The sequence below is a fragment of the Mauremys reevesii genome, linkage group 2, assembly GCF_016161935.1.
Source record: "Mauremys reevesii isolate NIE-2019 linkage group 2, ASM1616193v1, whole genome shotgun sequence".
NCBI classification, from domain to species: domain Eukaryota; kingdom Metazoa; phylum Chordata; order Testudines; family Geoemydidae; genus Mauremys; species Mauremys reevesii.
Window position 1 is genome coordinate 107,224,864 of NC_052624.1, and position 27,864 is coordinate 107,252,727.

The window sequence follows — 27,864 nt, forward strand, 5'->3', positions numbered from 1 at the left end:
ACATTTTGCATTGAAGATGGTGTAGGGGAAAGGAGAGAAATGAGAAGGCTTAGGTGGAGTGAGGAAAGAAATTGGAATGTCAAACACAGTTCTCAAGTGAACAGTAATTTATTAGTGAAAACACAAAAATGCAGTTGTTAAAAATAACCACCACTTAAAATGCACACAGTACAATTCTCTTGCTGAATGTGTATTACAAACAAGACCTGAAAAATACCACCTAAAAACTAGAATCTCTGCTCCCTTTATATCATCTAAGCATCATTATAAATCAAATGTCTTTTCATAAACATAACTAACAGGAAGGATCCTGGGTGGAAAGTGGATGGAGCCTTCGCTTTACCTCCTCCTCTTGGCCCAGAGAATGGTCATCTTATTATGTGTTTCCTATTTTGACAGAAAAGGAAGGTGATAGATCATACTAAACTGCAGGATGTATGTCAGTATGCCGACAGTGAGGAGACAAAAATATAAAAAAAACACCTAGAGACGATAAAATGAATCAGGATGTACATTGTGACATAGTTTGCCAATGTGACTGCACTGGTAATAGTCTTTTACCTCTAGTTTATAGTTCTAGATAGGTTGCATTTTTATGTGATGGCTGTCCACTGACGTTTTTTAATTAAACTGACAGGCCATGTCTACACTGGTGTCAGTGTGTAGAGTAAGGCCTTGGCTATACTTGCAAGTTAAAGCACATTAAATCAGCCCTGGGCACGCTAACTCCTGAGGTGTCCACACTGGCAAGGCACTTGGAGCACCTGGACTCTGCAGCTGGAGCGCCCCCGGTAATCCACCTCCACAAGAAGCATAAAGCTTGCTGTGCCCTGGCTGAAATGCCCGGGTGTCAGTGTAGATGATGTGTTGCATTACTGCACTGAGATTGGCCTCCAGAAACGTCCCATAATCCCTTGAAGTCAAGTGGCCACTCTTGTCATTATTTTTATCTCGGCTGCATGCATGGGGATATCCCCTTTCAAAGCTTCGTTTCTGACAGCCGGCATGCTTATCTGTTCTGGGACAAAGCAAACCATTACTGTGGAATGCTGCTGCTGCCGAGGAAGGCGTTTGTGTGTGTGTGTGTGGAGGAGGGCTGATGTTGGGGTTTCCCCTTGCTGCTGTCTGAACTTACAAGACTGCATGCTGACACACACTCTGCCCCCCAAAACAACTGTCTCTCCCCTCACATACACACAACACACTCCCTGTCACAATCCATCCCTCCCATTTGAAAAGCACGCTGCAGCCACTTGCACTCTGAGATAGCTACCACAATGCACTGCTCTCTGTGGTGTTGCAAGAGCTGCTAATGTGGCCACACTACTGCGCTTGCTGCTGACAGTGTAAACACATGGCAGTGCTTTCCCTGCTGCGGTTTCCGAGGGCTGGTTTAACTCCCAGCGCTCTATATCTGCAAGTGTAGCCATGACCTACATCTAACTACACGTTGCAGTGAAAAGTAGTCTGCATCCATGCTGTGGTGGGTAGCTATACGTGGCAGTGAATGGCTCCAGCAGAAGGAAGACAGCAGGAAAAGGGTCCGGCAACAGGAGACTATGCTGCTGACAATAAAGAAGGCACTGCTTAGGTGTGTAGATAGCCATGCAGGGCACATATTATAAGGTTCTGGCATGTCTTTACTAGCCTAAGTAGTGTCTCACCATCTACACTGCTAATATTTATACTCTCGCTAGGGAGGCATGTAGTGTATGTACTCTGCACACCATCAGAAGCGTAGACAGCTATAGTCTCTGTCCATTTGCTAATGAGCAAATGTCCACACCACTAAGCCACCACTACAGAGCAACCGTATTAGGAATTTGAGCAGAGGGCAAAGGCTGAATGGTCTGAAGAGTGAATTGCTCTCTGAACCCTAAAGAATGGCCCCTCCAGCACAGAGTTGATTGTTTACAAAAATTCAAGGCAAAGACTTTCAAGAGGCTAATGATTTTTGATGCCTCAATTATGGGGACTCAACTCTTGACTCCTTATAGTGGTGAGATTTTTAGAAAGTGAGGGCTCACCACTTTCTGAAAATCAGGACCCTTAAAAATGTCACTGTTTTCACTAGTCTTAGTCCATGGGGCTTTCTGTGAAAAATTTCTACTTTGTTGTCGAAAACTTGAAACAGAAAACAGTTTATAGCCCAAACCCAACTTTTCAGTTTTTTGTTGATTTTTTTAAAGATATCAGGAATTTCAACAAAACTTTTTGCATCTGCAAAATCCCAATTTTCTGGCAAATTTTTTTTGATAGAAAATGGTTAACCTGCCCTAGCCAGGAAGTTCAGATAATGTACTAACAGCATGCACAGTAGCCAGGTGCATAAAATTAAATTCTGTGCCACTGATTCTTTTGTTATATTTCCAGAAATAAAGAGGGAAAACAAGATATGTAGCAATAGCTGGTAGACAAGAAGGCAGGGTGTGGAAGGGTTCTTCATTCTTGCTGAAAAAATGATACAGTATAGCCTAATATTATATTGCTATACTAAATATCTTTATGGAGAGTGCCCCTAGATTCTTGGAGATTTCAGAAGAATTTGGTTTGGTTTCATATGTCAGCTAGAATTTTAGTGTTTAAGGGAGTTTCTGGCAACCTCCATAACAAGTGTGTTAGAATCCTCCATATTAGCTATAGTCTTGAATAAAGTTTATGGTAAAATGCATGGACCCAAACTGCACTTTAAACTTGCTTATTCCAATAGACTAGGACTTCATCTAAATAAATTCTGCCAACCTATGGCTCATTTTTTCAGTTATAGCACAAAATAGCCTGATTCAAAGCAATTCAGTGAAGTACCAGAATCAAGAATTTTTTCAACTGTTTCCCTTGGAACTGCTTCTCTCTCAAAATCCAAATCAAAGACACAAGCAAACTATACTTCCCCTCCTTACAAACTCATCATGTTACTTTGTAGTCTAAGAACTCATCATGTTACATATGGCCTCATTAGAAATCATTAAACTGTGACAACAGACAGTAATTAAAAGGATCCTGAACAGAATTAAGCAGCAATATGGAGGAAGGGTGTAGATAGCAGAGGACTGCATAGTTTCATGGTGCTTTTATGTATATTCTCAAATCACTACTTAATATTTTTACATCAGATGCTTATCCTGGTGTCATAGCTTAGTGACTTCAGATGATGACAGGATGAACGTTAGGATAACAGTATTGGGTATAATTGTGGGGAAGATTTCCAAATTATGTCAACCTGTGCATACCATGCTCACACAATCACACATCAGCTAGATGTTCTGAGTAAAAATACATCTGGAAATATCAGAAAAGATCTAGATAAAAGTAATCTTATTTACATAAAAAAACAGTGTCATGGAAATATTTATATTTGTTTATAATGTGTATATAACTATGTTTCCCCCCACAAATCTTGCAAGATTTCCTTCTGCTCACTCCCCTCACAAATGATTACTGACATTTTGTAACATTTTACTCAATTATTCTTTTAAATACATTATTTTAGAATCATAAATAATGTAAGAAATGACTTCCTAATCTGTTGTCCTATTTAGATTTTCTTTCCCCTCCTCAAACAACTGTATAATTCTACCTCTGAAAAAGATTTAGATGTAATCCTGTTTACAAACCATCTGTAGTCTCTTTCTTGACTGGATGATCAGTCAAGCTTTGCTGTCACATGATGGGCACAAGATAATACACTGAACAGAATAAACTCAAATCAAGCTCATTTAAAATGTAAAAGCTTAAATATTTGCTGAAAGCGAAGTTCAGAGTGTACATTCTATGGTAATATTCCAAAAATATATTGTATTGATAAGCTACATCCATCATCTGATAAGGGAACAGAAACACTATCACATGACTTAAATAATCAGAAAACTAAGCAACATGGTGTACAAATTAAAAGTTCAAATAACTACTTACAGCTAGGGCTGGCTGGAAAACAAGAATCCCATTTGATGAAAAAAAAATTGAAGTTTTGGGATTTCTTTTCATTCCAATGTGGGAAAAAAACAGATTTTGAATTCTTTTTGCACACAAAAATTTGAGATTTAGAGAGAGCCCCCGGAATAGCCAGTAGCTATAGAGTCAATCTCTCTCAGTCTCTCCTTTTGGAACTCACAACTCTGGGTTTAGCAGGCCAATGCTCAAACCACTGAGCGAGCTGTTCCGCTTTGTATAAGTAATCAAATCCTCATTGGGCCAGAATGAATGTGAATAAAATATATTTCTGTTCACTAACATTTTACAAAAAAGAAAAAGGGGAGCAATTTGTTGAATAAGTTATTCACTATGAACTATTTATTAGGCTGACAGACATGACAACCAATAACAACATGACTGAATTGCCTATGCAACTAAGGGCAGAATTTGGCTCGTAATAGTTAATAGAAAGTTTGAAATTCCCACACAATGTGCTTCTCTAGTCTTGTCATATATCCATTGGTGTAGTCTGATAACTTGAATAAAAATTCTTTTATTCTGAGACAAATGCACAATTCATGTTGAGTGATGTCCTAAACTAGGCTTTGTGAAATTACCCATGGTAGGAAGGCCATGCACATTCATAAGTGTTCACAGGATCAGGTACTTATAGTTCAAGGTCTTGATCCAAAACCCACTGAAGATCATGGAAAGACATACATTGACTTCAATGGGCTTTGGATCAGGACTAACCACGACATTGATAGAGACAAGGTGGATGAGGTAATATCTTTTTTGGACCAACTTCTACTGGTGAAAGAGACAGGCTTATGAGATCAACAGGGCTCTTCTTCAGCAACAGCAGTTGGTCCAGTAAAAGATATTACTTTACTCACCTTGCCTCTCTCATAGCCTGGAACCAACACGATTACAACAACAGTACAATAAACAAGGTATTGTAAGATTTCTTTGGGGGAATAAAACATAAGATGGATACAACTCAGTGGAGCAATATATTAAATAACAGTGCACTTCCTATTTGCAAAAAAAAATAATAATAGGACTTGGAAATCTTTTGGGTCTGGGGAGGAAAAGATGGACATTGCTAACAAAAAACATATATGACATTCTTGTTATTTTGTAATCAAAGGAACAGAAATAAATTACAACCAAAGATCTCTAACACAGTGTAAACATTAATAAGCAAATACGGAGAGGAAGGAATATTTTACATATGCTATATAGTTGTTTTTAAAAAAACTGGGAGTCAGAAGCACTGAATTATGGAATTAAAAATAAATAAAAGGGCAAGCTAATTCATGGACTACTCTTTGATAAATGCTAGAATTGTTTATTAGTGGGTTGGTGTCTACTAGGACTCTGATTGGAAACAGCGTAAAACAGTTCCCTCAAACAAAAATGAAAGTTCAGGAAATTGCTGCAATTTTGATATACCCATTATGTTCATCATGCAAATTCCATTCTCACATGAAGAATTGAATTTTTTTTTAAGATATACAAGCTCCAAATCATATAAGATTTAAATTTCAATAATAAAGAATAAGTCCTTTAGTTCTTCAAAATCAAAAGCAGACAGGGAGAGTTTGTGGGTACTTCACAAAGAGAGCCTAGAATTTCACCGTCTAATCTGCTAAACAGGTAAGGTGTTCCACAAAGTTCCTGATTAAAATCTTTCTCTGGGTTTAGCAAAGTAATAGGATCTTATCACATCTAGAGGCACAATAGAGGACTTTGAGGTAGGTTTTGCCACCTGTGTTTTGAATGTGATAGAGCATGAATTTTTCCCATTACCGTAAATTGGCTCTATTTACCGCACCTTTTGTGCCTCAGGGCATACCTACACTACAAACTTTTGCAGACACAAGTTATATTAGTATAAAACCATGACAATTAGTATATTGTTTGTGTGAGTGCACTCTTGGCTTCCTTCATCAACCTGAATACACTCACCAAAAGTGCTTGTTTCAATGCACAGTGCACCATGAGTAGGTATTCCACTGTGCAATTCACCACTGTACAGCATGCTGCCTTTTAGGAAGTTTTGGCAATAGTGTGGGGCAGAAACAAGTCATGCAGGGGTGACTGGGACCACAGGATCAAGTCCCAATCCAGGGCCGGCTCCAGGCACCAGCATTTCAAGCAAGTGCTTGGGGCGGCAATCTGCAAGGGGCGGCAGTCTGTGTGTTTTTGCCCCCAAGCAGCGCGCTGAATTGCCGCCGCGGACGGTGGGGGCAGTCTGTGTGCCATTAGGGTGTCACGCGTATTTCCGTGGCGGTGGCAATTCGGCGGCAGCTTCTATGTCTGCGGCAGCGCACCTTCTGTCTTCTGGCTGAAGACAGAAGCTGCTGCCGAATTGCCGCCACCGCAGAAACGTGCGTGCCACCCTAACGGCACATGGACTGCCCCCGCCATTTGCAGCGGCAATTCGTAGTGCCGCGTGGGGGGGGCAAAAACAGTAGAGCTGGCCCTGTTCCAATTATGCTACTTTCTGTACCCCATAATGTCAATTTTGTCCCATAATTTTCACGCCTATTTTGAAAATTCCACAAACCCATGCGAGACTTGTCACTGTCCACCACCTCTGACAGAATCATGGATCCTGAACAGCTCTGCACGATTATCACGAGCATTGCAAACAATCCTCCAGTATTTGCAGAGCCACAAGAACAGCCACAGGGGACATGACAATTTCCTGGAGGGCAGATTGCTGTGAGGCATAGCAAGAACCAATTCAAGATTGTTGGTAGCATTCACAGAACAGCTACAGATAGTGGAGTGCTGCTTCTGGACCTGATAAACTAGCACTGACTGATAGAATCCTATCATAATGCCAGGGTCGGCTCCAGGCACCAGCGAAGCAAGCTGGTGCTTGGAGCAGCCAACGGAAAGGGACAGCACGTACGGCTCTTTGGCAGCAATTCAGCGGCGGGTCCCTCAGTCCCTCTTGGAGGGAAGGACCTGCTGCCAAATTGGCGTTGAAGAACGAAGCAGCAGCAGTAGAGCTGCCACCGAAGTACCGCCGATTGCGGGGAGGGGTTATTTGTTTGTTTGTTTTTTGCCGCTTTGGGTGGCAAAAATGGTGGAGCCAGCCCTGCATAATGCACACTTGGAATGAAGAGAAGGGGCTGCAGAACCTTCAGATGTGCAAAGCCACATTCCTGGATCTGTGTACTGAGTTTGCCCCAGTCCTACAGTGCAGGGACACCAGAATGAGAGCCTCACTGACAGTGGGAGAAGAGAGTGGCAATTGCACTGTGGAAACTTGCAACACTGGGTTGCTACTGGTCAGTGGGAAATCATTTTGGAGTTGGGAAATCCACTGTAGGAGCTGTTGTCATACTAGTGTGCAGATCCATTAATCATCTCCTGCTATGTAGCTCTGTGACTCTCAGCAATGTGCAGGACATAATGGATAGATTTTCAGCAATGGGGTTCCTAAATTGTGGTGGAGCAATAGATGTCACACATATCCCTACTTTGGCACCAGATCACATTGCAATGGAGTGCATCAACAGAAAGTTACAAAAGCACTGGTAGATCACCCAGGACGCTTCACTGATATCATTGTTGGCTGGTCAGGGAAGGTGCATGACACACACATCTTTAAGAACACAGGACTGTTCAGAAAGCTACAGGCAGGGACTTTCTCTCCCTACTGACAATTATCATTGGTGATATTAAAATACCAACAGTGATCCTAGGGGACGCAGCCTACCCTTTATTCTTCTGTCTCATAAAGATGTACACCAGCCACCTCAACAGCACTAAGGAAAGATTCAGCTACCAGCTCAGCAGGTGCAGAATGACAGTTGAACTTATTTTTGGTAGATTGATGGGACACTGTCATTCTTTACTCACAAAATTGGACCTCAGTGAGAAAAACATCCCAAGGGTTATAGCTGCCTGCTGTATCATGCATAATGACGGTGAAGCAGAGGAGGAAAAGTTGCTACCGGGGTGAAAGGAAGAGGTGGAGTGGCTGTCTGCCAAGTCTGAACAGCCGGTCACAAGGTTGTATCAGAAGAGCTCAGTGCGGAGCTATATGGCTCAGGGAGGTCTTAAATAAGCACTTTAACAGTGAGCCACAGTAATACACAGAAAATGATGGGCTTGATCTTCAAAACGCGAGAGGCCAAGGCTATGATAATGGCGCAAATATGTCAGGTGTGTACAAAGGCATCAAAGCTGTCATTTTGCAAAAAAAAGATTAGCAAATTTTGTACCACTGTCTAAATTTAGTCGGAGTACGTGCGACTTCCATAAATTCTACTATGGTTTAATTCTTTGCCACTGTACAAAAGTTATACACATTTTTTTCTCATTCAACCAGTTGCTGGGATATTTTAATGGGTATGTTAAAAGTATCACTAAAAGGGCATGCTGATACTAGATGGTCATCAAGATCTGATGCAACTGAAGCCTTAAATTTGCAGATTACAGAAGTGACCAAAGCTCTAAAAAATGTCACTGTTGCATAGAAATGTCCGGAAACAGTATCAACAGCTAATAGCCTTCTTAAAAAAATTAATTATGAATTTTTGTACTCGTTATCCATATGGCGCAATATCCTAACTCATATTGATGAGGGAATAAAGCACTACAAGCAAAAGGCATCACTGTTTCTCAGGCTTGTAAAATGATCAACGGATTACGAAACATTTTACAAGAGATGCGTGAAAGCGATAACGATAATGATATGGTCAATATTTTTACAGATTGAATCCAGAAAGCGAAAAGTAAAAAGGCAGCAACTTTATGAGTGTGCAGACGAATCTTCTAAATTATCAGCTGAACAATCTTTCAAAGTAGAAATAAAAACCATATTTGACACCATAATAGTTGAGTTAAATTGGAGATATGAAACTTTAAATGAGATATCTTCTGATTTCGATTTTCTTTCAGGTGATTCGCTTGTTAAAATGGACACTACTAATCTTCAAAAAGCAGCAGTCGATTTAAGTCTCAAATATGACAGCGATTTGAATGCCTCAGAAATTTCATCAGATATTCAGAGTTTTAAACATCAGGCATTAACGTTGTTTCCAAACGTTTCATGCACAACTAGTTTGGGCCTTTATCCAGTTAATTCATGAATATAATTTGGTCAAATCTTATCCAAATTTAGAAATTTGCATTAAGAATATTTCTCTGCTTGCCAGTAACTGTGGCTTCTTGCGAAAGAAGCTTCAGTAAGCTCAAATTAATAAAAAACTACCTTAGAGCAACCACGGGTCAGGAGAGATTAACAAATATGTCCATCTTGTCAACAGAACATGAAGTAGCAAAAAATATTAATTTTGATGCAATTATCGATGAATTTGCCTCATTAAAAGCACAAAAAGTACAATTTTGAAAAATAATCGTTAATCGTATCTGATATGGTTCTACAGCTAAATTTTATTTGTGATTATTAAATAGCCTGTTACATGCACTATGATGCATACCTTATATGTATTAGTTGATTTTGTACGCAAAACTTATGATTAAAATAAATAAACGCTCTATTATCATTATTATTCTTGTTATTTACTTTTTTTTTTTTTTACAAAGTAACTACTATGAAATTATATGGGGGGAGGTGCAATTTTATATTCTTGCCTCAGGCACAAAAATAGCTAGTTACAGCTCTGCACGGTCCTTCCAAGTCAATATATGTGAAGCTGTAGTTGTCTTTAATTTCCCCTGGTGTAGAGAGGCAGGGGTAGAGATGCAGCCCATGATGCCATGTTAAGGAGGTACATAGAGAGGTGCTGCAGTGGAGTTCTCCATGGACTTCAAAGGGAAGTGAGCCCTGAACTCTTGAACCTGGAAGTCCACAAGAGTCTTGCAACATCTGTGCATGCTGCCAGAGAAGCCCCGTTTTGTCCTGTTGCATCTCCCTCTCTTTTCCTGAATCTTTCTCCTATTTGTCTGTCCTCTCTATACAGTCTGCAGTATTCATCCTCCAGACCCTCTGCTCATGGTCTGATGTAGCACTGGCTTGCAGGATCTCACTGAGCATGTCATCCAAAGTCCTCTTCTTTCTCCTTCTAATTGGGTTTAGGCATACTACAGTTGTGGAGAGGGAACCCTCAAGGCTGCAATGACAGCAGATACAGATAAAACACACAGAGGTACTGTTGTCAATACAGTCACAATTGAAAGTGAAAATTAAGGTTCAGAACTCCTTTCCCCTGCCCCCTAAAGTTTTAAACAAGACATGCCTTTTGAAACTTCTGCTTCAGAATGTGCTTGTACAACACCTCTCACAGCACAAGCCATGGTGAGTATGACCCACCAAGGTTAAGGGAAATGAAGAGAGAATTGCTTGGTTACATGAAACTATGAGTATAGGGCAATGGCACTGAATACTGGCACCATTTTCCATATGCAATGGTGACTTTGGCTGGTGTCTTGCTCCTAAGGGTAACAAAGGCACAGAGACCATGGCTGATACTGGCATCCTGAAGCTACCCACCTATGTGGGTAGTCTGTGTGCTGCAATGGTGCCTGCTGAAATTATCACTGACTGGTGTGGCAAAGTGTCCCACTGCGAGGAAGAAATAAAGCTGCCATCCCCAGAAAGCTATGCAAGAGAATATCAGAGTACTTCCATGAAAGTTTCATTGAGATCTCGCAGGAGGATTCAAGGGTCATACCTGTGTACATAAACAAACTACTCTGCATAGTCCCCCAGTCCACCCCCGTTGCCTAACACTACCTCTCTTTGTTGTACCAATACCTCTTCTAGGACACGTAAATTAACAAATAGTCGAAAGCCATGCCCCTGTTAATTTCGGGGTGTCATTGTTACATCATTGTAATGGGAAATAAAATTACACACTTACCCAAGGTTCCTTCCCCAGCATCAGGCTCAGCCAAGTTCGACTACTATGATTGACTGAACCATGGTGGAGTCTCAAACACATCCTGGCTTAAGACATAGCTGAATCCCCCAGTATTGTCCTCCTCCTCATATTCACTGGTCATACCAGAGGCCTGTGACTCTGGCCTCTCAAAGGTATCCATTGCAGACTGAAGTTACAATCTTTGCCCAAGCAGGTTTCACACATATAGTCAGTTCCCTGTTCCCTTGGTTGAAGGGTCCACCTGTCTCAGATTTCAAGAGCTCTGGCCTCCTGTGTCCCTCAGTGATGGATGTCAAAATGGCTTTCTGTTTCTGATTATATTTTCCAAAGTCCATTGTCTCTGTTCCAAGAGCCAAAAAGACTTCATCGCTCCCTCCCCATTGTCATCGTTAAGTGGAGGACATCCCCCCCAGTTGCTTGTTTGCTAGCTTTGTTTACCTTCTGTGTACATGTATTTCCACTGTTTCTGGCTTTGCCTTGCTCAATTTACACTGGGGACACAGTCAAGCAGGTGAAACAATATTTATTTGTCTGGGACAGGTAGAGTTTATGCACTGCTTACCAAACACCTTTTTGGAACATATTTCCAGTACACATCTATAATTCCTTATATATCACCCAATAATTTTAATGATTGGAGTGTTACTAGTTTGCATATGATACCTTACAAAATAGTGTTTAGATACAGGTTATGACAACAGTGAGTTAGGGCAATGAATGTGTCAGGCCTGATGTGAGTTATGGTATGGTATGCCCTCTGCAAGTTGGCATTGAGGGACTCCCTGGGTCACACTCACCAGAGCCCAAGGAGCAACTCTGCCTCGAGTACTGACTCAAATCAGCTATATCAAAATGTTGATGTTATCTGTGAAACTGGAACCTACATCGTCTTACATCTTTCTCTGGCTCCTTAAACTATCTTGGACTTCCTGGCACACTGGGTACAACTAGGTTTATGGGAGTCCAACTTAAACTTAAGTTGGTGAAAATTAGATCTCTTTCCACTACTTTGTACATTACTCCTGAATTTGAAATCATGGTAATGAAACCAGTGGGGAATTTAAAAATAAATATGTGAATACTTTCTCTGGGAGCCTTTGTTATCCACTCTTCTTTTTTGAAAGAAGGAGAGGATTTTGTTTTTAGTGCCGGGCAGATTTAAATTGATATTAATATTCAAAATGTAGACAGTTTTGTTTTGTTACTGTGTGGAGTTCCTTATTTTTTAAAAAAAGATGGTCCCAACTTACAGGGTTACTTGTATTTTCAAAAGTCTGAGGGGGTGTATTATTTCCCCTCCCATCAACCCCCTTTAACATTAATCAAAGTTAGATGGATGCACTGTAGGCAGTCACTGGTTTAAACTTGGGCATTCTAGTAAGTTTCAAATTGGTGACATTGCCTGGAAGGGAAGAAAATCTGGTTGGCTTTGAAAAGTTTTCCACTCAGTATATGTCAGACTCTGTAAGCCACACATTTGGCTCTGACACAACTGCAGACTGTGAGAGCCCTGAAAAATTCAACAACTGTGGGGTTTCCACAGCCTTGCACAAAATCTAGCTGAATGTCACCACAGGCTTTGCTATAATACAGATGATACAGCTTTGTAAAGCCAGGGTTTCAGTTTGGATTTGCATCTCAGTGGATTTTTTCTTGACAAAAATACAAACCTTAAGGAGTTTCCATTCTTTATTATTTTGTTGGGAAAGTTTGCTTTTTTTCCTCCTCTCTCTCTCTCTGTCTCTCTATTTCTCTGCTGTTTTCCCTCCCGGCACTTGCATCTCTGCTGCAGAGCAAGCTTTTTCCTCCTACAGTGGATTTGTTGTTCAGAGATAAGCAGAGATGTTCCTGTAAGGCAGGAAAAATAAATGTTTCTAGTGGATGAGTTCTATTATCTGCCAAATGGCCCTTGAAAATTAATGAGAAGTCCTCACACTGGATCATTTTCCTTAAATGTAAAATCATCTATAGAATTTTTATATCTGTTCAAACATAAATTTGATTTTATGACCAGAATTCTTTTCAGGTCCTTGAATTAAGGTTACACAAGATTTCATTGCTGCTTTTCCCACTGTAGTAAATTGTCACTTTAGCCTTGTAAAAAAAAATCAGGGTTTTTATCTGTATTGCAGTAAACTACTGTAAGTTATTTCCTTTACTTTCAGTATGTACCACAGTAACAATAGAGTGTGATGGCTTGTGCATCTTCCTCAGGATCAGTGGAGATGTGTGGACTATTCTAAATAATTGTCAAGCTGTTTTCATGGACAGGCATGTTTTTCATTGTCACATAAGTGTTATTCAACTGTATCTGACTGGAGCAACAATGAAATTTAGTTATCAAATAAGCTAACAGTAGGTGAGTTTTCTTTATGGAAACTCCTGACAATTCTAGCTAGCATCTGTTTCCTGTTAAAAGACAACACCTGTCATACCTAAAAGTAGTGTTGCTACTATGCATTCAGACAAAACAAAAGTGATGGGTCATCTTAGCCTCATTAACCTGGTAAAAGAAGATTGTATTTACTCTCATTATATGACAATAGTACCCTGATCACAAGGTTCCTCCAACTCATGGTGCCCCTCTTCTTGCCTTCTTCCCTAAAGTTTTCCAAACCCTAACTTAATGATGAAAGACACTTGTTTTAAAACTCTCACATTCAGACTGAGGGCACTAGAAGAAAGTGTACATTAGGCCAGTGTGCACCCTAGGCCATCATCACTAAAACATGATAATTCAGAAGAAAGCAGCACAGGAGTTGCAGCATTTTTCTCATCCATTTTGGCTCAGCTATGCTTGCAGGTACAGTTGAGGGGGTGGAGCCAGGGCCTGACCCATACCTCACTCCTTTCTCCAAACTTGCAAAAGGAGACACCCAAAGCTCCTGCCCTCCCACCCAAAGCTTGAAACCATGATGAAGGAAATCCATACAGACTAGTGAGTGTGGGGGTCTTGCTCCCCAGTGCATCCCTCTGCAGCTGTGGAGGGGCGTGGAAAAACTCTCATATGAAGAGAGATTGAAAATTGGGGATTGTTTACCTTAGAAAGAAGACAAATAATAGGAAACATGATAAAGTATGTAATGAATGACATCAGGAAGATGGAGCAAACAGAAGCTGCCAATATTTCTCATAACACAAGAACAAGAGGTCATGCAATGAAATTAAAAGGGGGGAAGATCCAAATTTGATAAAAAATATCCTTTTTGCACATACCATATGGTGCTCATTGCCACAGGATGTCTTTAAGAATTTAGCAAGATTCAAAACAAGACTGGACATGGACAAATCTGAGGAACTGTCCTAGGTTGAGGTATCACTAGAGGAGATTTTGGAACAAATTGATAAATTAAACAGCAATAAGTCACCAGGACCAGATAGTATTCACCCAGGCGTTCTGAAGGAACTCAAATGTGAAATTGCAGAACTACTAACTGGAGATCTTGGAGTCATTGTTGATAGTCCTCTGAAAACATCCACTCAATGTGCAGCATCAGTCAAAAAAGGGAACAGAATGCTGGGAATAATTAAGAAAGGGATATATAATAGACAGAAAATATCATGTTGCTCCTACATAAATCCATGGTATGCCCACATCTTGAATATTGTGTGTGGATGTGGTTGCCCCATCTCAAAAAAGATATATTGGAATTGGAAAAGGTTCAGAAAAGGTCAACAAGAATTATTAGAGGTATGGAATGGCTTCCATATGAGGAGAGATTAATAAGACTGGGACTTTTCAGCTTGGAAAAGAGACGGCTAAAGGAAGATATGACTGAGGTCTATAAAATCATGACTGGTATAGAGAAAGTAGATAAGGAAGTGTTGTTCACTACTTCTCATAACACAAGAACTAGAGAGCACCAAATGAAATTAATAGACAGGAAGTTTAAAAAAATAAAAGGAAGTATTTCTTCACATAACGCATAGCCAACCTGTGGAACTCTTTGCCAGAGAATGCTGTGAAGGCCAAGACCATAACAGGGTTCAAAAAAGAACTAGATAAATTCATGGAGGATAGGTCCATCAATGTCTATTAGCCAGGATGGGCAGGAATGGTGTCCCTAGCCTCTGTTTGCCAGAAGCTGGGAATGAATGACAGGGAATGGATCACTTGATGATTACCAGTTCTGTTCATTCCCCCTGGGGTACCTGGCACTGGTACTGTCGGAAGACAGGATACTGGGCTAGATAGACCTTTGATCTAATTCAGTACGGCCATTCTTATTTTCTGATGGTCTTATGGATATGAAGAAAATCCAGAGTTGTTATATTTAATGCTAATTTAAATTTGGAAGATAAACTGAACTGCACACTTTTAAAGCAGTGTACCCTGCTCACACAGACTGTAGCCAGGTGTGGTACTGCAGGTAAGCCCCTGGACTTCAATAAATCTGCTTGCACAAATCAGGGCAATGAGAAACCAAAACAACCTACTCAAAAGAAGTTTCTCCTTTAATGAAGCTCCAGGGAAGGAACACTCGAATTAATGGTTCACAGGCCCTTACCTCAGGACCCCAGATCAGAGCTCCCAAACTTAAAGTCCAAAACAAAGTGTTTATCCCGGGTCAGGCTAACCTTCCAGAGCTGGAGAAGGCTCTCACATGCCCACACTCATGCCCCTGCCACCTGGCAAACTGGACAGCTTCTAGTCTCCTCCCTTCTGCTTGGCTAGCTTCCTGTTTAAATAGGTAAGTCCTAGGGCAGAACAAGGTGTCCTCTTGATTATATGAGCTCCTGGCTGATCCTTAAAGGGATAGTTCATTCCTTCCCAATGCTTCCAGCTTTAAACCAGTCTTGAGGTTTTTAGAAGAAAACTTAATCTGAAAGTCTGATTATCCCATATCCATCTAATGCCTGCACCTTCCTCTGAAGAATCTGGTGTGTACTACAGTCAGAGACAGCATACTTGACTACATGGATCACTGCTCTGTTCCAGTATGGCATTTCTTATGTTTTCTTGTGTACAGCCAGGACTTAATAGGTATGAAGTATTTTGGAGCGAGTATGAGCAAGCCTCCCAGCCTGGGTCAACAGACACATTAGCAGGGCTTACGATTGCATTCTAAAAATAGCTATATAGACAGCAATTTAAAGTTGCAGCTCAGGTTGGAAGCCTTCAGAGGGGGGAAAAATCATTCCAATGGAAAATTCCCAATCAGCTCTAAAAAGAATAAAAATAATGAACAGGAAAGGAAAAGTCAAAACATTAAATTACAGAGAGATAAAGTATCTGTTGCATGATTTTGTAAATGCAAACTAAAGCATGATTAAATTACACAATTCACAGTCAATCTTATTCTGGAACAATCATAAGCACCACATTTTGCTTAGATATACACATTTGTGATCAAAGCCCAACACAAAGCTTCATGTAAAAAAATACTGTGACCTATAGTGCAGCCCTGCTGGCAAGGTCTGAATCCTGTGCCTACAACAGCACATTTTAGCTGTTAGGTGTGTTGGAAAGTACTTGCTGTGCAAAATGCAATCACTCTGAATTCTTCCGCAGTTCTAATTTTCTCAGCAGGTATGAATATCAGTCAGTGCTTCATCAGGAAATGCTTTGGTTTAGGCTCAAAAGCAGAAAAAAAAAACAGCCTAAGTGTGATTCACAGTTTTATATATACCCAAACAATGTTTTCTTACTATCTCACTTTACAGGTAGTGTATATGTGTGCATTGCCCAACAAACAAATAATTCCAGTTAGATATGGGAAAACATAGCATATTTATATGTCATCGATCACGTGAAATGTTGTGCACTCTGATATGCTGCATGTATTGTCTCTGCTTCTTGCTATGCAAATAAGGTATTTGCTATCTACTTTTTATTATTTTAAATCATCAACTAGACCCATTTTTTCTCCTACAAAACAACTGATTAAGTTAGTGAAGTGCAAATATTTCTGCCCCAAGTTTATTTAACCAGATAACTAGGAGAAGATATCTTGAGTATAACAATAATCTGTGGTCCCTTTCATTATGGAATATACATTAATCCTAAACTTCATTTTGTAGCTCAGTCACATCTATTACCTTGAGAGGCTATAAAGCAGAAAATGGTAACCAGGGAAAACCCAGTTCAGATACAATAACAACCAATTCAAATGTTCACCTGGCAAACCTTGATATGAAGTTCAAAATATCTCAGCTTCACTTCCGCTTTCTTTCCCACTTCCCCCCAATATTTGTGTGCATCTCACAGTTCCTGGGTCTGCTCGAGATCAAAAGAAAATATAAAAATACCTCAGAAAAGCTTTTCTTGAAATATTAACATCCTGACTAGAAGCTGGGAATCTTGTGGGGAAGCTTGGCATTATAAAAGAGACAAAATACATCAAATTAACTCTTTATTGGAAATGATTTGTGCAGCTTTAGATGCTCAGAAAAGATGCCATTTTCCCAACAATAATTACAAGCAGATTCAGGGGAAGCAGTTCAGTTGTATTTGCATGAGAACTTGTTTCCTCAAAAGATCCTGTAAGTTCTTTTCTTTAAGGTATGGCCAGAAAAGATATTGTAAAATATCGTCATATTGGAGAGCTCAGAGAAGGATCCTCCCACCACCACCTTCAATTGACTAGCATCTAAAATGCGCCTGTTGTGTTGCTAAGCAACCTGTTCATAGTCAGAGACAGAGAAATGCAACTGTAGGTCAGGAGGCCCCTTTTCCTTAACTATATTTTCATTTATCTGTGGCTATCTTCCATTTTTACTGGACAAACACAAAACTGACCTGAATCCTCCATTCCCCCTACTATTTAAATCTCAAAGGATCATCTTCGCCAATGATCATGTCCTATGAATAACCAACAACAGTAATTCAAACATAATGAAGACAGGGAAACATGTACGCATTATTCATTCCCGGCACGTAGTGTAGCGCCAGGTAACTTTGCCGAGTCCTTTAAGCTTTACTTATTACCCAATTAGGAAATATAACTCCTTCCTGGCTTGACAGAATTTTTCCTCACAGAAACTAAATAAAGACAAAAAGCTATTCTGTGTCAACCATATTTTTCTCTCTGTGGCCTAGATGTGACTTGAGCTATATGTCCCTTCAGGAGCGCAAGGGGGGAAAAGAACCTCCCCCTCACACCTCTGGGGGGATACCTGACAGAAACAGAGGAGTACATCTACAAACAACAGATAGGGACAGATTTTTCTCCTGCTTTTGGCAAAGCTGAGAAGTGGACTGGGAAAGAGGCAGAGTGTCATGAATTCTGCCCTGCCTTCTCCTGCCCCTGGTATGCCTCCTCCTCAGCCCCTCCCCCCCATCTTACCCCATATGTGGAAAAGACAGAGCAGATGACATAGTGCTGGATAAGCCAGCTTTCTGCAACCAGAGGAATGCCCCCTTTATCAGGGGATCCCCAGCTAACCCTTTAAGGGCCACTTTCTTTCTGGTTTGCCCTGATGAAATGGCACAGAGTAAATGAAGGCATGACCACGAACCTGGCCCATTGTATTTAAATCCTATCAAACAAATCCTGAAAACACATTTTAGACAGAGTTCATTATTTGGTCATTACTGACAGAAGCTGAGTAAAAAAATTAATATTTATTTCTTCATCAAGTCTCACAAAATCATACCCGGAAAAAATCAAGTTGATTTTCAATGTATGGGTGCTTAGTGAAACTAATAATGTATGGAAATGGGGGCAGTCACTCATGGATAACATAAGGGTCAAGATTAATGTAAAGAACTGAAAAATACAAGGCAATGCATCTAGGCAAAAATAACACAAAACAAACAATGGCAAAGCCATACTTGGAAAGCAATTGTATGATGAGACCTAGAGTGATGAGGCTAGATTGTGCTGTTAGGCAAAGCCCTGAGTAAGTAATGGTACATGAGCCACACCACACCAGCAGTAGCTTTGAGAGTCACTGTGTCTTAGAGACACCTCTCTGAGATGCAATTACCTATCTGCTTTCCCCTTGTTCTTCTAGGACAGGGGTGATAGTTTGCTGCTGGTCTATAGTACCAGGAAAGTATAACCCCTCCCTCTGGTCCATCTGCATTGCCTGGCACACTGTACGGCACAAATCCCAGCTTTCTTCTCACCTCTACAAACCCACCAGTTCCGGGGGAGAGTAAGTGGGCAGCCCATGCAGAAGTGTAAGGGGTGTTTTCACTGCCCCATGACGACATGTAGCACAAGCCACAATCATAGGCCTGGGCTATAACTACAACTAAAAATTCACACCCCATGAGAGATGTAATTAAACTGACCCAAGCCTCAGTGTAGCCAGCGCTAAGTTGACAGAAGAATTCTTCTGTTGACCTAGCTACTGCCTCTCCAAGAGGTGGATTTACTAAAGCAATGAAAGATGCCCTTCCATCGCCATAATAAGTGTCTATGTTACAGTGCTATAGTGGTGCAGCTGCACTGCTGTAGCATTTCTAAGATAGACATACCCATAGTCACACCTAGTGTACAGCAAATGATTTCTCAGCTCATAGAGCTATATGGCTGTAAAAAACCCACACTATGATTTGGGGCTGTGTATGTTAAGGCATCACAACAGAGATCAAGATACAGATAGGAAACACTATATGGCACTGGTAAGGCTGCACCTAAATATTGTATACAGCTCTTGGCAAGTGTGAGGTCACCATTTTGAAAGTTGTGCATCATTTGCAATTATATTGTCCAAACTTCTCCCTCTTCCTGGAGAAACAGATGTATGCAGGGTATGGTGGTATCAGAGGAAAATGCATTGAAAATGCCACCATTTGGTGAATTCTGGTGCATTTCAAAGAACAACAAAACACTCTTCAAAAGTATATTTGTGATTCAGGGACTAAAGTCATCCTCACTGAGAAGAATTAGCAACACTTAGATAAGAGTTGGGCTCCTTTGGAGACAAGGAGATCTCTCCCCCACCCCTCATCACTTTGCTTTGATCCATGGGTATTTGAAGTGAGTGGAACCTCATTATTTTAACACACATTAGTTCTGATAACTTTTTTTAAATTATAATTTTTAATAAAAAAACAATCAATCAAGAATTACCACATTACTGATTGCTAAAAAAAATATTATAACCATCTTAAATCCATTCACCAATGCTGCCACATCACATGCACAGCTAGATTCTCATTCCCATTCCCTTCCCTCAGGGCCCAGTCAAAACGCCCGGACTCAGACCTTCAAAGCTTCAAAGCTTCCCTTCCCCTCATCATCTGATATCTTCCATCACCTAGGCCTGGGGTTAAAAATTAGATCAACCTAGTTATGTCACTTGGGGTTGTGAAAAATGTCACACCCTACTGTAGCAGGGTGGTCACCCTGCTCCTGCCCTAAAGGGCTCAAAGCAGCCTTGGAGAGGGCTGTGGTGGAGAAATCCTAGGCTGATTGGGGGAAGCAGCCACAGGTGGGGCCACACCCCAATCAGGCCACAGCTGGCCCTGTAAGAGGGCTGAGGGCCCAAGACTGGAACAGACACTTTCTCTAGCTTCAGAAAGAGAAGGACCTGGCTGCCTGGGAAGCTGAGAAGGGTATCTTGGGTGGAACAGTTGCTGGGGAAGGGCAGAGGGAGCTGGGGAGGTCCATCCTGGCAAAGCCCCAGGCTGCAGGCCATGCTAAGGGCTCACAAAAGGGTACTAGGCAGTGATGAGCTGCCAAAATCTTAACAACCAGTTCCCTATAAAAAGTTCTGATTTAAGGGGGGGGCTGGAAGGGGGGAGACATACCTGTGGGGCCAGGGGTCCCTGCAGGGCCTGGGGCAAATTGCCCCACTTGCCCCCTCGGCAACCCTAGCGCTTGCAGCCCCCTCCCCTCTTACCTTGCCGGCAGCTCAAAGCAGCAGGACGTCTCAGGAGCTCAGCTGAGCTGCCCAGCTGGTGCCGGCGGCTGGCCACACTGCAGCTGGGGGGAAGCGGGGGAAGGGCCAGGGGAGCCTCAGCCTCCCCAGCTGGGAATCCTGGGAGCAACAGGATGGTCCAGCCCGCGGACTGGAGTTCTTTGCCCACTCCCTGGCCCTTTAACAAACGGTTCTCCACGGAGGTCTAATTTTAGCAACCCGTTCTTGGGAACCTGTGGGAACCGGCTCCAGCTCACCACTGGTACTAGGGATGCGGAGATGCAGCCCAGATATAGGCAGAGGCAGCTGGTCCAATTCCCCTTGCCGATGATGAGTGGTTTACAAACTGCAGTCTGCCCCAGGGAGCAGGGGCTAGATGATGACTAGCAGTAACCACTGAGGCAACGTAGGTTTAGAGGTTTGGGGGTTCCCCTGGGAGGGGAGACCCAGAGCGAGGGGGTACTGAAGTGAGCAGAACCCCTGGGCAAAAGGCACTGGGGTCTGGGAGGGACACGGGGCCAGTGGCAGGTGAGACACCGACCTGCAGAGGGCGCTCTAGGCTGGAAAGAGCTAATTCCCTGGATGACCAGCAGGAGGCACCGTGCTGGTGAGTCGTCGACCCACCACATGTACATACCATACTCAGGCTGACCTAACCCCCAGTGTAGATGAAGCTAAGTCAATGAAAGAATTCTTGCATCAACCTAGTGACCACCTCTCAGAGAAGTAGATTAATTATGTTGACAGAAAAACCCTTTCTGTCATTGTAGGGAGAATCTATACTACAGTATTACAGTGGCATAGCTGTGTGTAGACATAATCTCAATGATGTGCTGCAAGAATATTTTAACAAGAGGCTCCCACAGAAATTTCCCAGTCATCTGAGGTAAATAGCACAAAATAACCAAAGGAGTACTTTCTAGAAGATAGGAAGGGGCAACAGATGGGAGAATGTATTTGTTTTCCCATTTCAGCAAAAACACTTTCTAAAACAACCCAGGAAGAAGATAGTTTAGTTGCCAAATTATGCTAATACCAACCAAACGTGCTAGGCAAAATTATTCTTTGTTTCTGAAAAATACACGGAGTAGAATGCAACATAGGTTAATGTTCAGGTTGTGTTATTTGGGGGGATGGTGTGTATGTGTGCGCGTGTGCGCACACAAATCTATCTTCAGTCAGGGAACCTTTTTTTTTAATACCTAACATTTTGTGGAATCTGGTTCATTCCAAAGGCAAAGAAAAACACTCTTGAGAAGTATTTTTATCAGCGCCAGGGATAAGTCATCTCAGGTAAGGCTGATTTGACAGTATACAGACAGGAGTGAATTCTATCAGAGGCAGGGAAACCATGTGCTAACATTTCATTACTCTTGCATTCAATACTAAGGTGAACTGTAACCTGAAACCAACCAAAATCAATCAGTTTTGCAAACCCCCTCTGTTTGCTAAACACCTAAGCAGTGTAGGTGTATCTATGACAATACAGTCTGCTCCTGAAGTCTTCTCCTTCGTAGAATCATACAATATCAGGGTTGGCGGGGACCTCAGGAGGTCATCTAGTCCAACCCCCTGCTCAAAGCAGGACCAATCCCAACTAAATTATCCCAGCCAGGGCTTTGTCAAGCCTGACCTTAAAAACCTCTAAGGAAGGAGATTCCACCACCTCCCTCATTCCAGTGCTTCACCACCCTCCTAGTGAAAAAGTTTTTCCTAATATCCAACCTAAACCTCCCCCACTGCAACTTGAGACCATTACTCCTTGTTCTGTCATCTCCTACCACTGAGAACAGTCTAGATCCATCCTCTTTGGAACCCCCTTTCAGGTAGTTGAAAGCAGCTATCAACCCCCCACTCGTTCTTCTCTTCTGCAAACTAAACAATCCCAGTTCCCTCGGCCTCTCCTCATAAGTCAGTTTGAATCATGACTAGATATCACAGGAAAGCTCATTCAAACCCTGCAATACATGTAGACTAGATAGGAAGGAGAGAGAGAAAAGTGTGTGGTGGGGGAGCTCAGTAAGTCACTTATTCCAGTCCCCTGCACTGAGGCAGGACTAAGTATCAACTAGAGACCATCCCTGACAGGTGCTTGACTAACCTGTTCTTAAAAAAACTCCAAGGACAGAGATTCTGCAACCTCCTTAGGTAATTTGTTCCGGTGCTTAACTACCCTTACAGTTAGGAAGTTTTCCTAATGCATAACCTAAATCTCCCTTGCAGCAATTTAAGCCTATTACTTGATCTCCTGCCCTCAGTGGATGATGTGAACAATTTATCACCATCCACTTTATAATAATCTTTTACATACTTAAAGACCGTTCTCATGTCTCTCCTCAGTCTTCTCTTCTCCAGACTAAACAAACCCAATTTTTTCAATCTTTTCTCATAGGTCATGTTTTCTAGACCTTTATTCATTTTTGTTGCTCTTCTCTGAACTTTCTCCAATTTGTCCACATCTTTCCCAAAGTGTAGTGCCCAGAACTGGACTCAATACTGCACCTGAAGCCTGATCAGTGGTGAGTAGAGTGGAAGAATTACTTCTTGTGTCTTGCTATTAACACTCCCGCTAATACATCCCAGAATTATGTTTGCTTTTTTTGCAACACTATTACATTGTTGGCTCATATTTACTTTGTCATCCACTGTGACCCCCCGGATTCTTTTCCGCAGTACTCCTCCCCAGGCAGTCATAGTAATTTCATTTCCTTAAGTATACTGCCTATTTCAGAACTGACCTCAGAAGCTGGAAACCTCCTATTATCATGCTCAAACCTCCACAAGTGCATTTCTAAAATATGCAGCCATATTAACAGCAAGGTGAATTTCAATAACAAGGCAAAAACACCCATTTAAACAAAACTATTTCATTCTGCTCCATTACACAAACACACCATGTTATTATGCATGAGATGTTTGGCTGATGGTCATCTAGTGCAAGAAGAGACAACCATATGGCCACAATGTATACAAAAGCATGCAGCATTCTCCCCAATACTTAAATGATGGGTTGCCCGATATATTAAATGCCCATTATCTTACCTCCTTCAAAAAAAATGCTGTTGCAAAAGATGACTCATTTTTGTGCAGACTGAGTGAATAAGCTTGTAAATTGTTGTTTTTCAAAAGCTGGAACTAGTTCCAACTCTGTGTATGCATGACTTACTCCTTCACTCCTAAATTATGACAATATTTGTATGTAAAGTACAGCTATACTCATTAGAGTCTAATAGTCTAATGTGGAAAAGCTTTTAGGAACAAGGTATTATTTAGTCTGAGCTGGTAAGAATGTGTCATTTTTATGATAGAAAATATCATGAAGTTAGTCTAGGATTGCATCCTGTATGTTTCAGTGCATTCTTGCTCTGTGTGTGAATAAATAATATGGGGATTTACCATGAACAAATAGGTATTTAATATGTTTTGTACTTTAAAGACTTTGCTCACTCTACTCAAAAGAAGGCACAATAGCTGGGGGATATTTCTTTCCTCTTGAAATTAATATGAGATTCTGTAAAACTTGGATTAGGATGCATCTTTCTAACTTCATTACTTTTCAGATCTGTTTGGGCCTCTCTCTAACAGGGAGAAGTAGTACTGATAAAAAGGGTGAGAAGAGGAGCCACTCTGCAGTGGGGACTTCAACCTTCACAGTTGCTGATCATCATCTTCACATTCTGAGCACACTCAACAACTCCTACTGACTTTCACTGGAAGATGAGGGCTTTCACACATATTACAGCAAAGTGTCTCGGAGGAGATGTTCAGCACCTCACAACATTAGCTCCTTTGTTAACTAATACTGTAAAAAAGCCTGCAGACAAAACCCAGAGCATCCACACTTCAGGTTTTTGAGCCCATACATCCAGAGATCAAATACAATAGTTGCTAAGATACTGCCAAAGAACAAATATTTTAAGTGTGCCCCTTTTTTCATATAATCAGGTAGGATTCTGTGAAAATGGAGCAGTATGTATAAGATTTTCCCTGCACAAAAATAAATAAATAAATAAATAAATATCCCTGGTTGACTGAGGGTCAGCAGTTTGCTCTCTGTCAGGTAGATCAGTGAGATTTCTGTCTGTGAAGAATACCATGATAATATGTCATTTCCACACCATATAATTAGTATTAGCAGTACTGGTTTGAAAATCCACAGGTCTGCAAGTGTGATTACTTCCAATTTTACAAAAGGAGAACACAGGCAGACCATGGTCTGAGAAAGATCAGCGATATACAGAAACATCAAGGCTAATATCCTAACATATACAACACGGAAATCAGTTGTTTATTCCTCTATTTGTCTTTATTTCAAATTACCTTAACCAAATGATAGAAATACTACATCCAAAGGGCAACGGAGTATCTGTTCCATGGTGCCTGTGTCACAGTTACAGACCTAATGTCTCCGTTATATGATCAAGATCTAAATCATAAATGAAACTAGCATGTGTTTACATCACTGCCTTGTTTAATCTCCCCTTCAGTACTCAGCCGCAGAAGTGACTGTTGTTTATTGTCATAGTTAAACCTCCTGATTTTAAGCAGCTAGGTAAGTGGATGAATTTCAGTCATTTGGTGGCCTGCACTTGTATATTTACAACATAACCCTGTTAAATCCTCCTAGCTACACATGTTCTTTACAGATTTATATTTGAAAAACTGCACCCTAACAAAGATCACTCCGTAGTTTTGTTTTACTGAAGCATCCGAGCAATTCCACATACAGCAAAAGGATCCTGAAGAAGTAGCAGCAGAGACAGAGGTTATTGTATATACAGAAGAGAGATACATGTCTCCAAAAGAGACATTGTGACCAAGGGCCAACAGACAGATGTGAAAATCAAACCTAGTAGCTCTACTATAGTTTCTTCGATACTGTCATGCACAACAGACTGTTTGCTACTTTAATTGCTTTGAAAAGCTCCAGTAATATCATCAGGAAAAAATATAAAATAATTTGGTACCTGCCATCACGGAGCTTCTGTCAGTTTTCAGAAGCCGCCTTGGTCCATATGTGAGAACAGAAATGAGTTTCCTTCCCAACATTTAAGTCTATCATACTTCCCAGTTTTCTACTAGGCAGGCAGTCTCATCATTTCTCAGCATCCCAGCTGCAACTGAGCTCATGATATTTCCCCGGCTTCATGGTGGAATTTACTGTCATTCATAAAGTAAGCTTAAACTGGCATCTCATAGCCTAGTGCCCTGCATTTCTCAGGGATGTCTTTTTTGGTATTTTTCCTGCCAGGAATCCTTTAAGGGCCTGATGCAAATCTCACTGAAGTAAATGCACTTTTTTCCATTAATTCCAATGGGCTTTGGACCAGGTCCTAAACCAGCAGCTCTAACATATGCAGGATGCTGCTGCAGCAGCTGCCACTGGCAAGAGTACTAGGAAAATCAGAGGAGGAAGAGAAGTGGGCACAGGCCACAAAATTCATCAGCCACTTTGATTTTGTCTGAAGCTTTTTACAATTTTTAAAGAAATTTCTTAGTAACCAAGATGATTGTATGTCAGCAGGAAATGTCACCACCTTGATGTCCTCTATCCTCCCTAAATCATTAATAAATACATAGAATGCCTCTGTTCCCATACCAGTCTCCAGGGGACTCCATTTTTTGATGGTTTTTCCTCTCACTTTTGGCCTATGTAACTCAACTGCTTTCTTACTTTAGATCCCTTTTTGTCCACCCAGCTTTTCTCTCCCTCCAGCTCTCCTGAGCATGTCAATCTATTATCATTATTAATAGTTCTTTGTCTATTTCTCAACATCAGCCAGTCACCGTCAAGACCTGGTGAGAGCAGGCTAAGCCTCCCCTGGCATAGCTACAGCTGCCAGCTGCGGATCCGGGGAAGTTTTTGTTTATTATTATGCCCCATGCAGGTTCTGGGATGGATGAGGAGGCAGTATGTGTTACTCAGCTTCCTGGATTCATCTGTAATGTCCCTGGAGTCCAGGGAGATTACTGATGGACTCAGGAAGTTGAGTAGCACGTGCCGCCTCCTCAGCCACTCCAGAACCTGCATGGGGCATATAAAAAGCTGAACATCTTCCAGAAGAGACAGGAGCTTTTCCTATGGAGCACTTGGTGTCTCAGGAGGGGAGGCGCAGCGTGGCTGGTGGGGGGGCTCCAGCTGGCCCAGGGCTCCTCCAGCGGCAGGGGAGGCCTTGGACAGAAGGGATGGGGCATGGGGGGCTAGCCTCCCCAAAGTGGGGCTCCACCCGCCACCATCCATGCCTGGAATGCTATGCAACCTATGGCTCTGATCCTTTACAACGGAAGTAAATGGAAGCTATGACACTGGCTTCAGCTGGCACAGAATCAAGTTCAATCTTAGCAGGAGTGCCGCTTCAGTGCAGTCACTGGGTTATGTCTAAGTGAAGTGTTTTTGCAAAGTTTAAGTTCATTTTTAAAGTTCATAGGATTTGAATTTGACACAGCTGTTGAAGAGATAGATAAGAGTGGAACCCTCTCAAACTAGCACTAAATCAGGAGCTGGCATATCATAAAATAACAGTAATCAACTCTAATTAAGCTCTGCTGAAACATGAAAGTCCTCAAAAGTTATTTGACAGTTTTTGTTTGTTTGTTTGTGTTTTTAAGGTTGGTTTGGTTTCCCAACAGGGAGTCTGCTTGCCACAGAAATATTCCCCCAATGAAGGTCAGATTGTTGAAGAAAAACTGTACTGGCATCTTATGTTTAAAATATGAAAAAAGTCATCTTTGGGGCTAAAGATAGCCAGCAACAAGAGTTGGAATAGATCCAGCACATCCAAAGACATTAAATTCCTTCCTGGGACTAAAAAAGTTCTTGTCATATTTTCAGAATTAAAACAGCCTACTAGGGATGTGTTGGCTCTGTTGGCCTTTTTCTCCTCAATCAGATTAGCCTCTCTCAGTCATATAAGGTCAATCTAGTTCTCCTTTCTTTCCAAACCCCAAAGCTACCTCGCTCTCTGTGGTGGTTCTCAAGGATTCAGACAAACACAGCATGAGGACCTCATCTGATTTTTCTCTTTAATATCCACCTACATGGTCCTCAGCACTATAGAATCTGAGTGTCTCTCAATCATTAATCACAACACCCATGTAGGGTAAGAAAGTACGATCCCCATTTTATGGATGGGAACTGAGGCACAAGGCAAATTAAGTGAGTTGTCCAGTGATATATTGATGGGCTGAATATGAAGACAAAGGGGTTGCACAAATGTCACTAAGGGCATGGCTACACTTGCAGATGTAGAGCGCTTTGAGTTAAACCAGC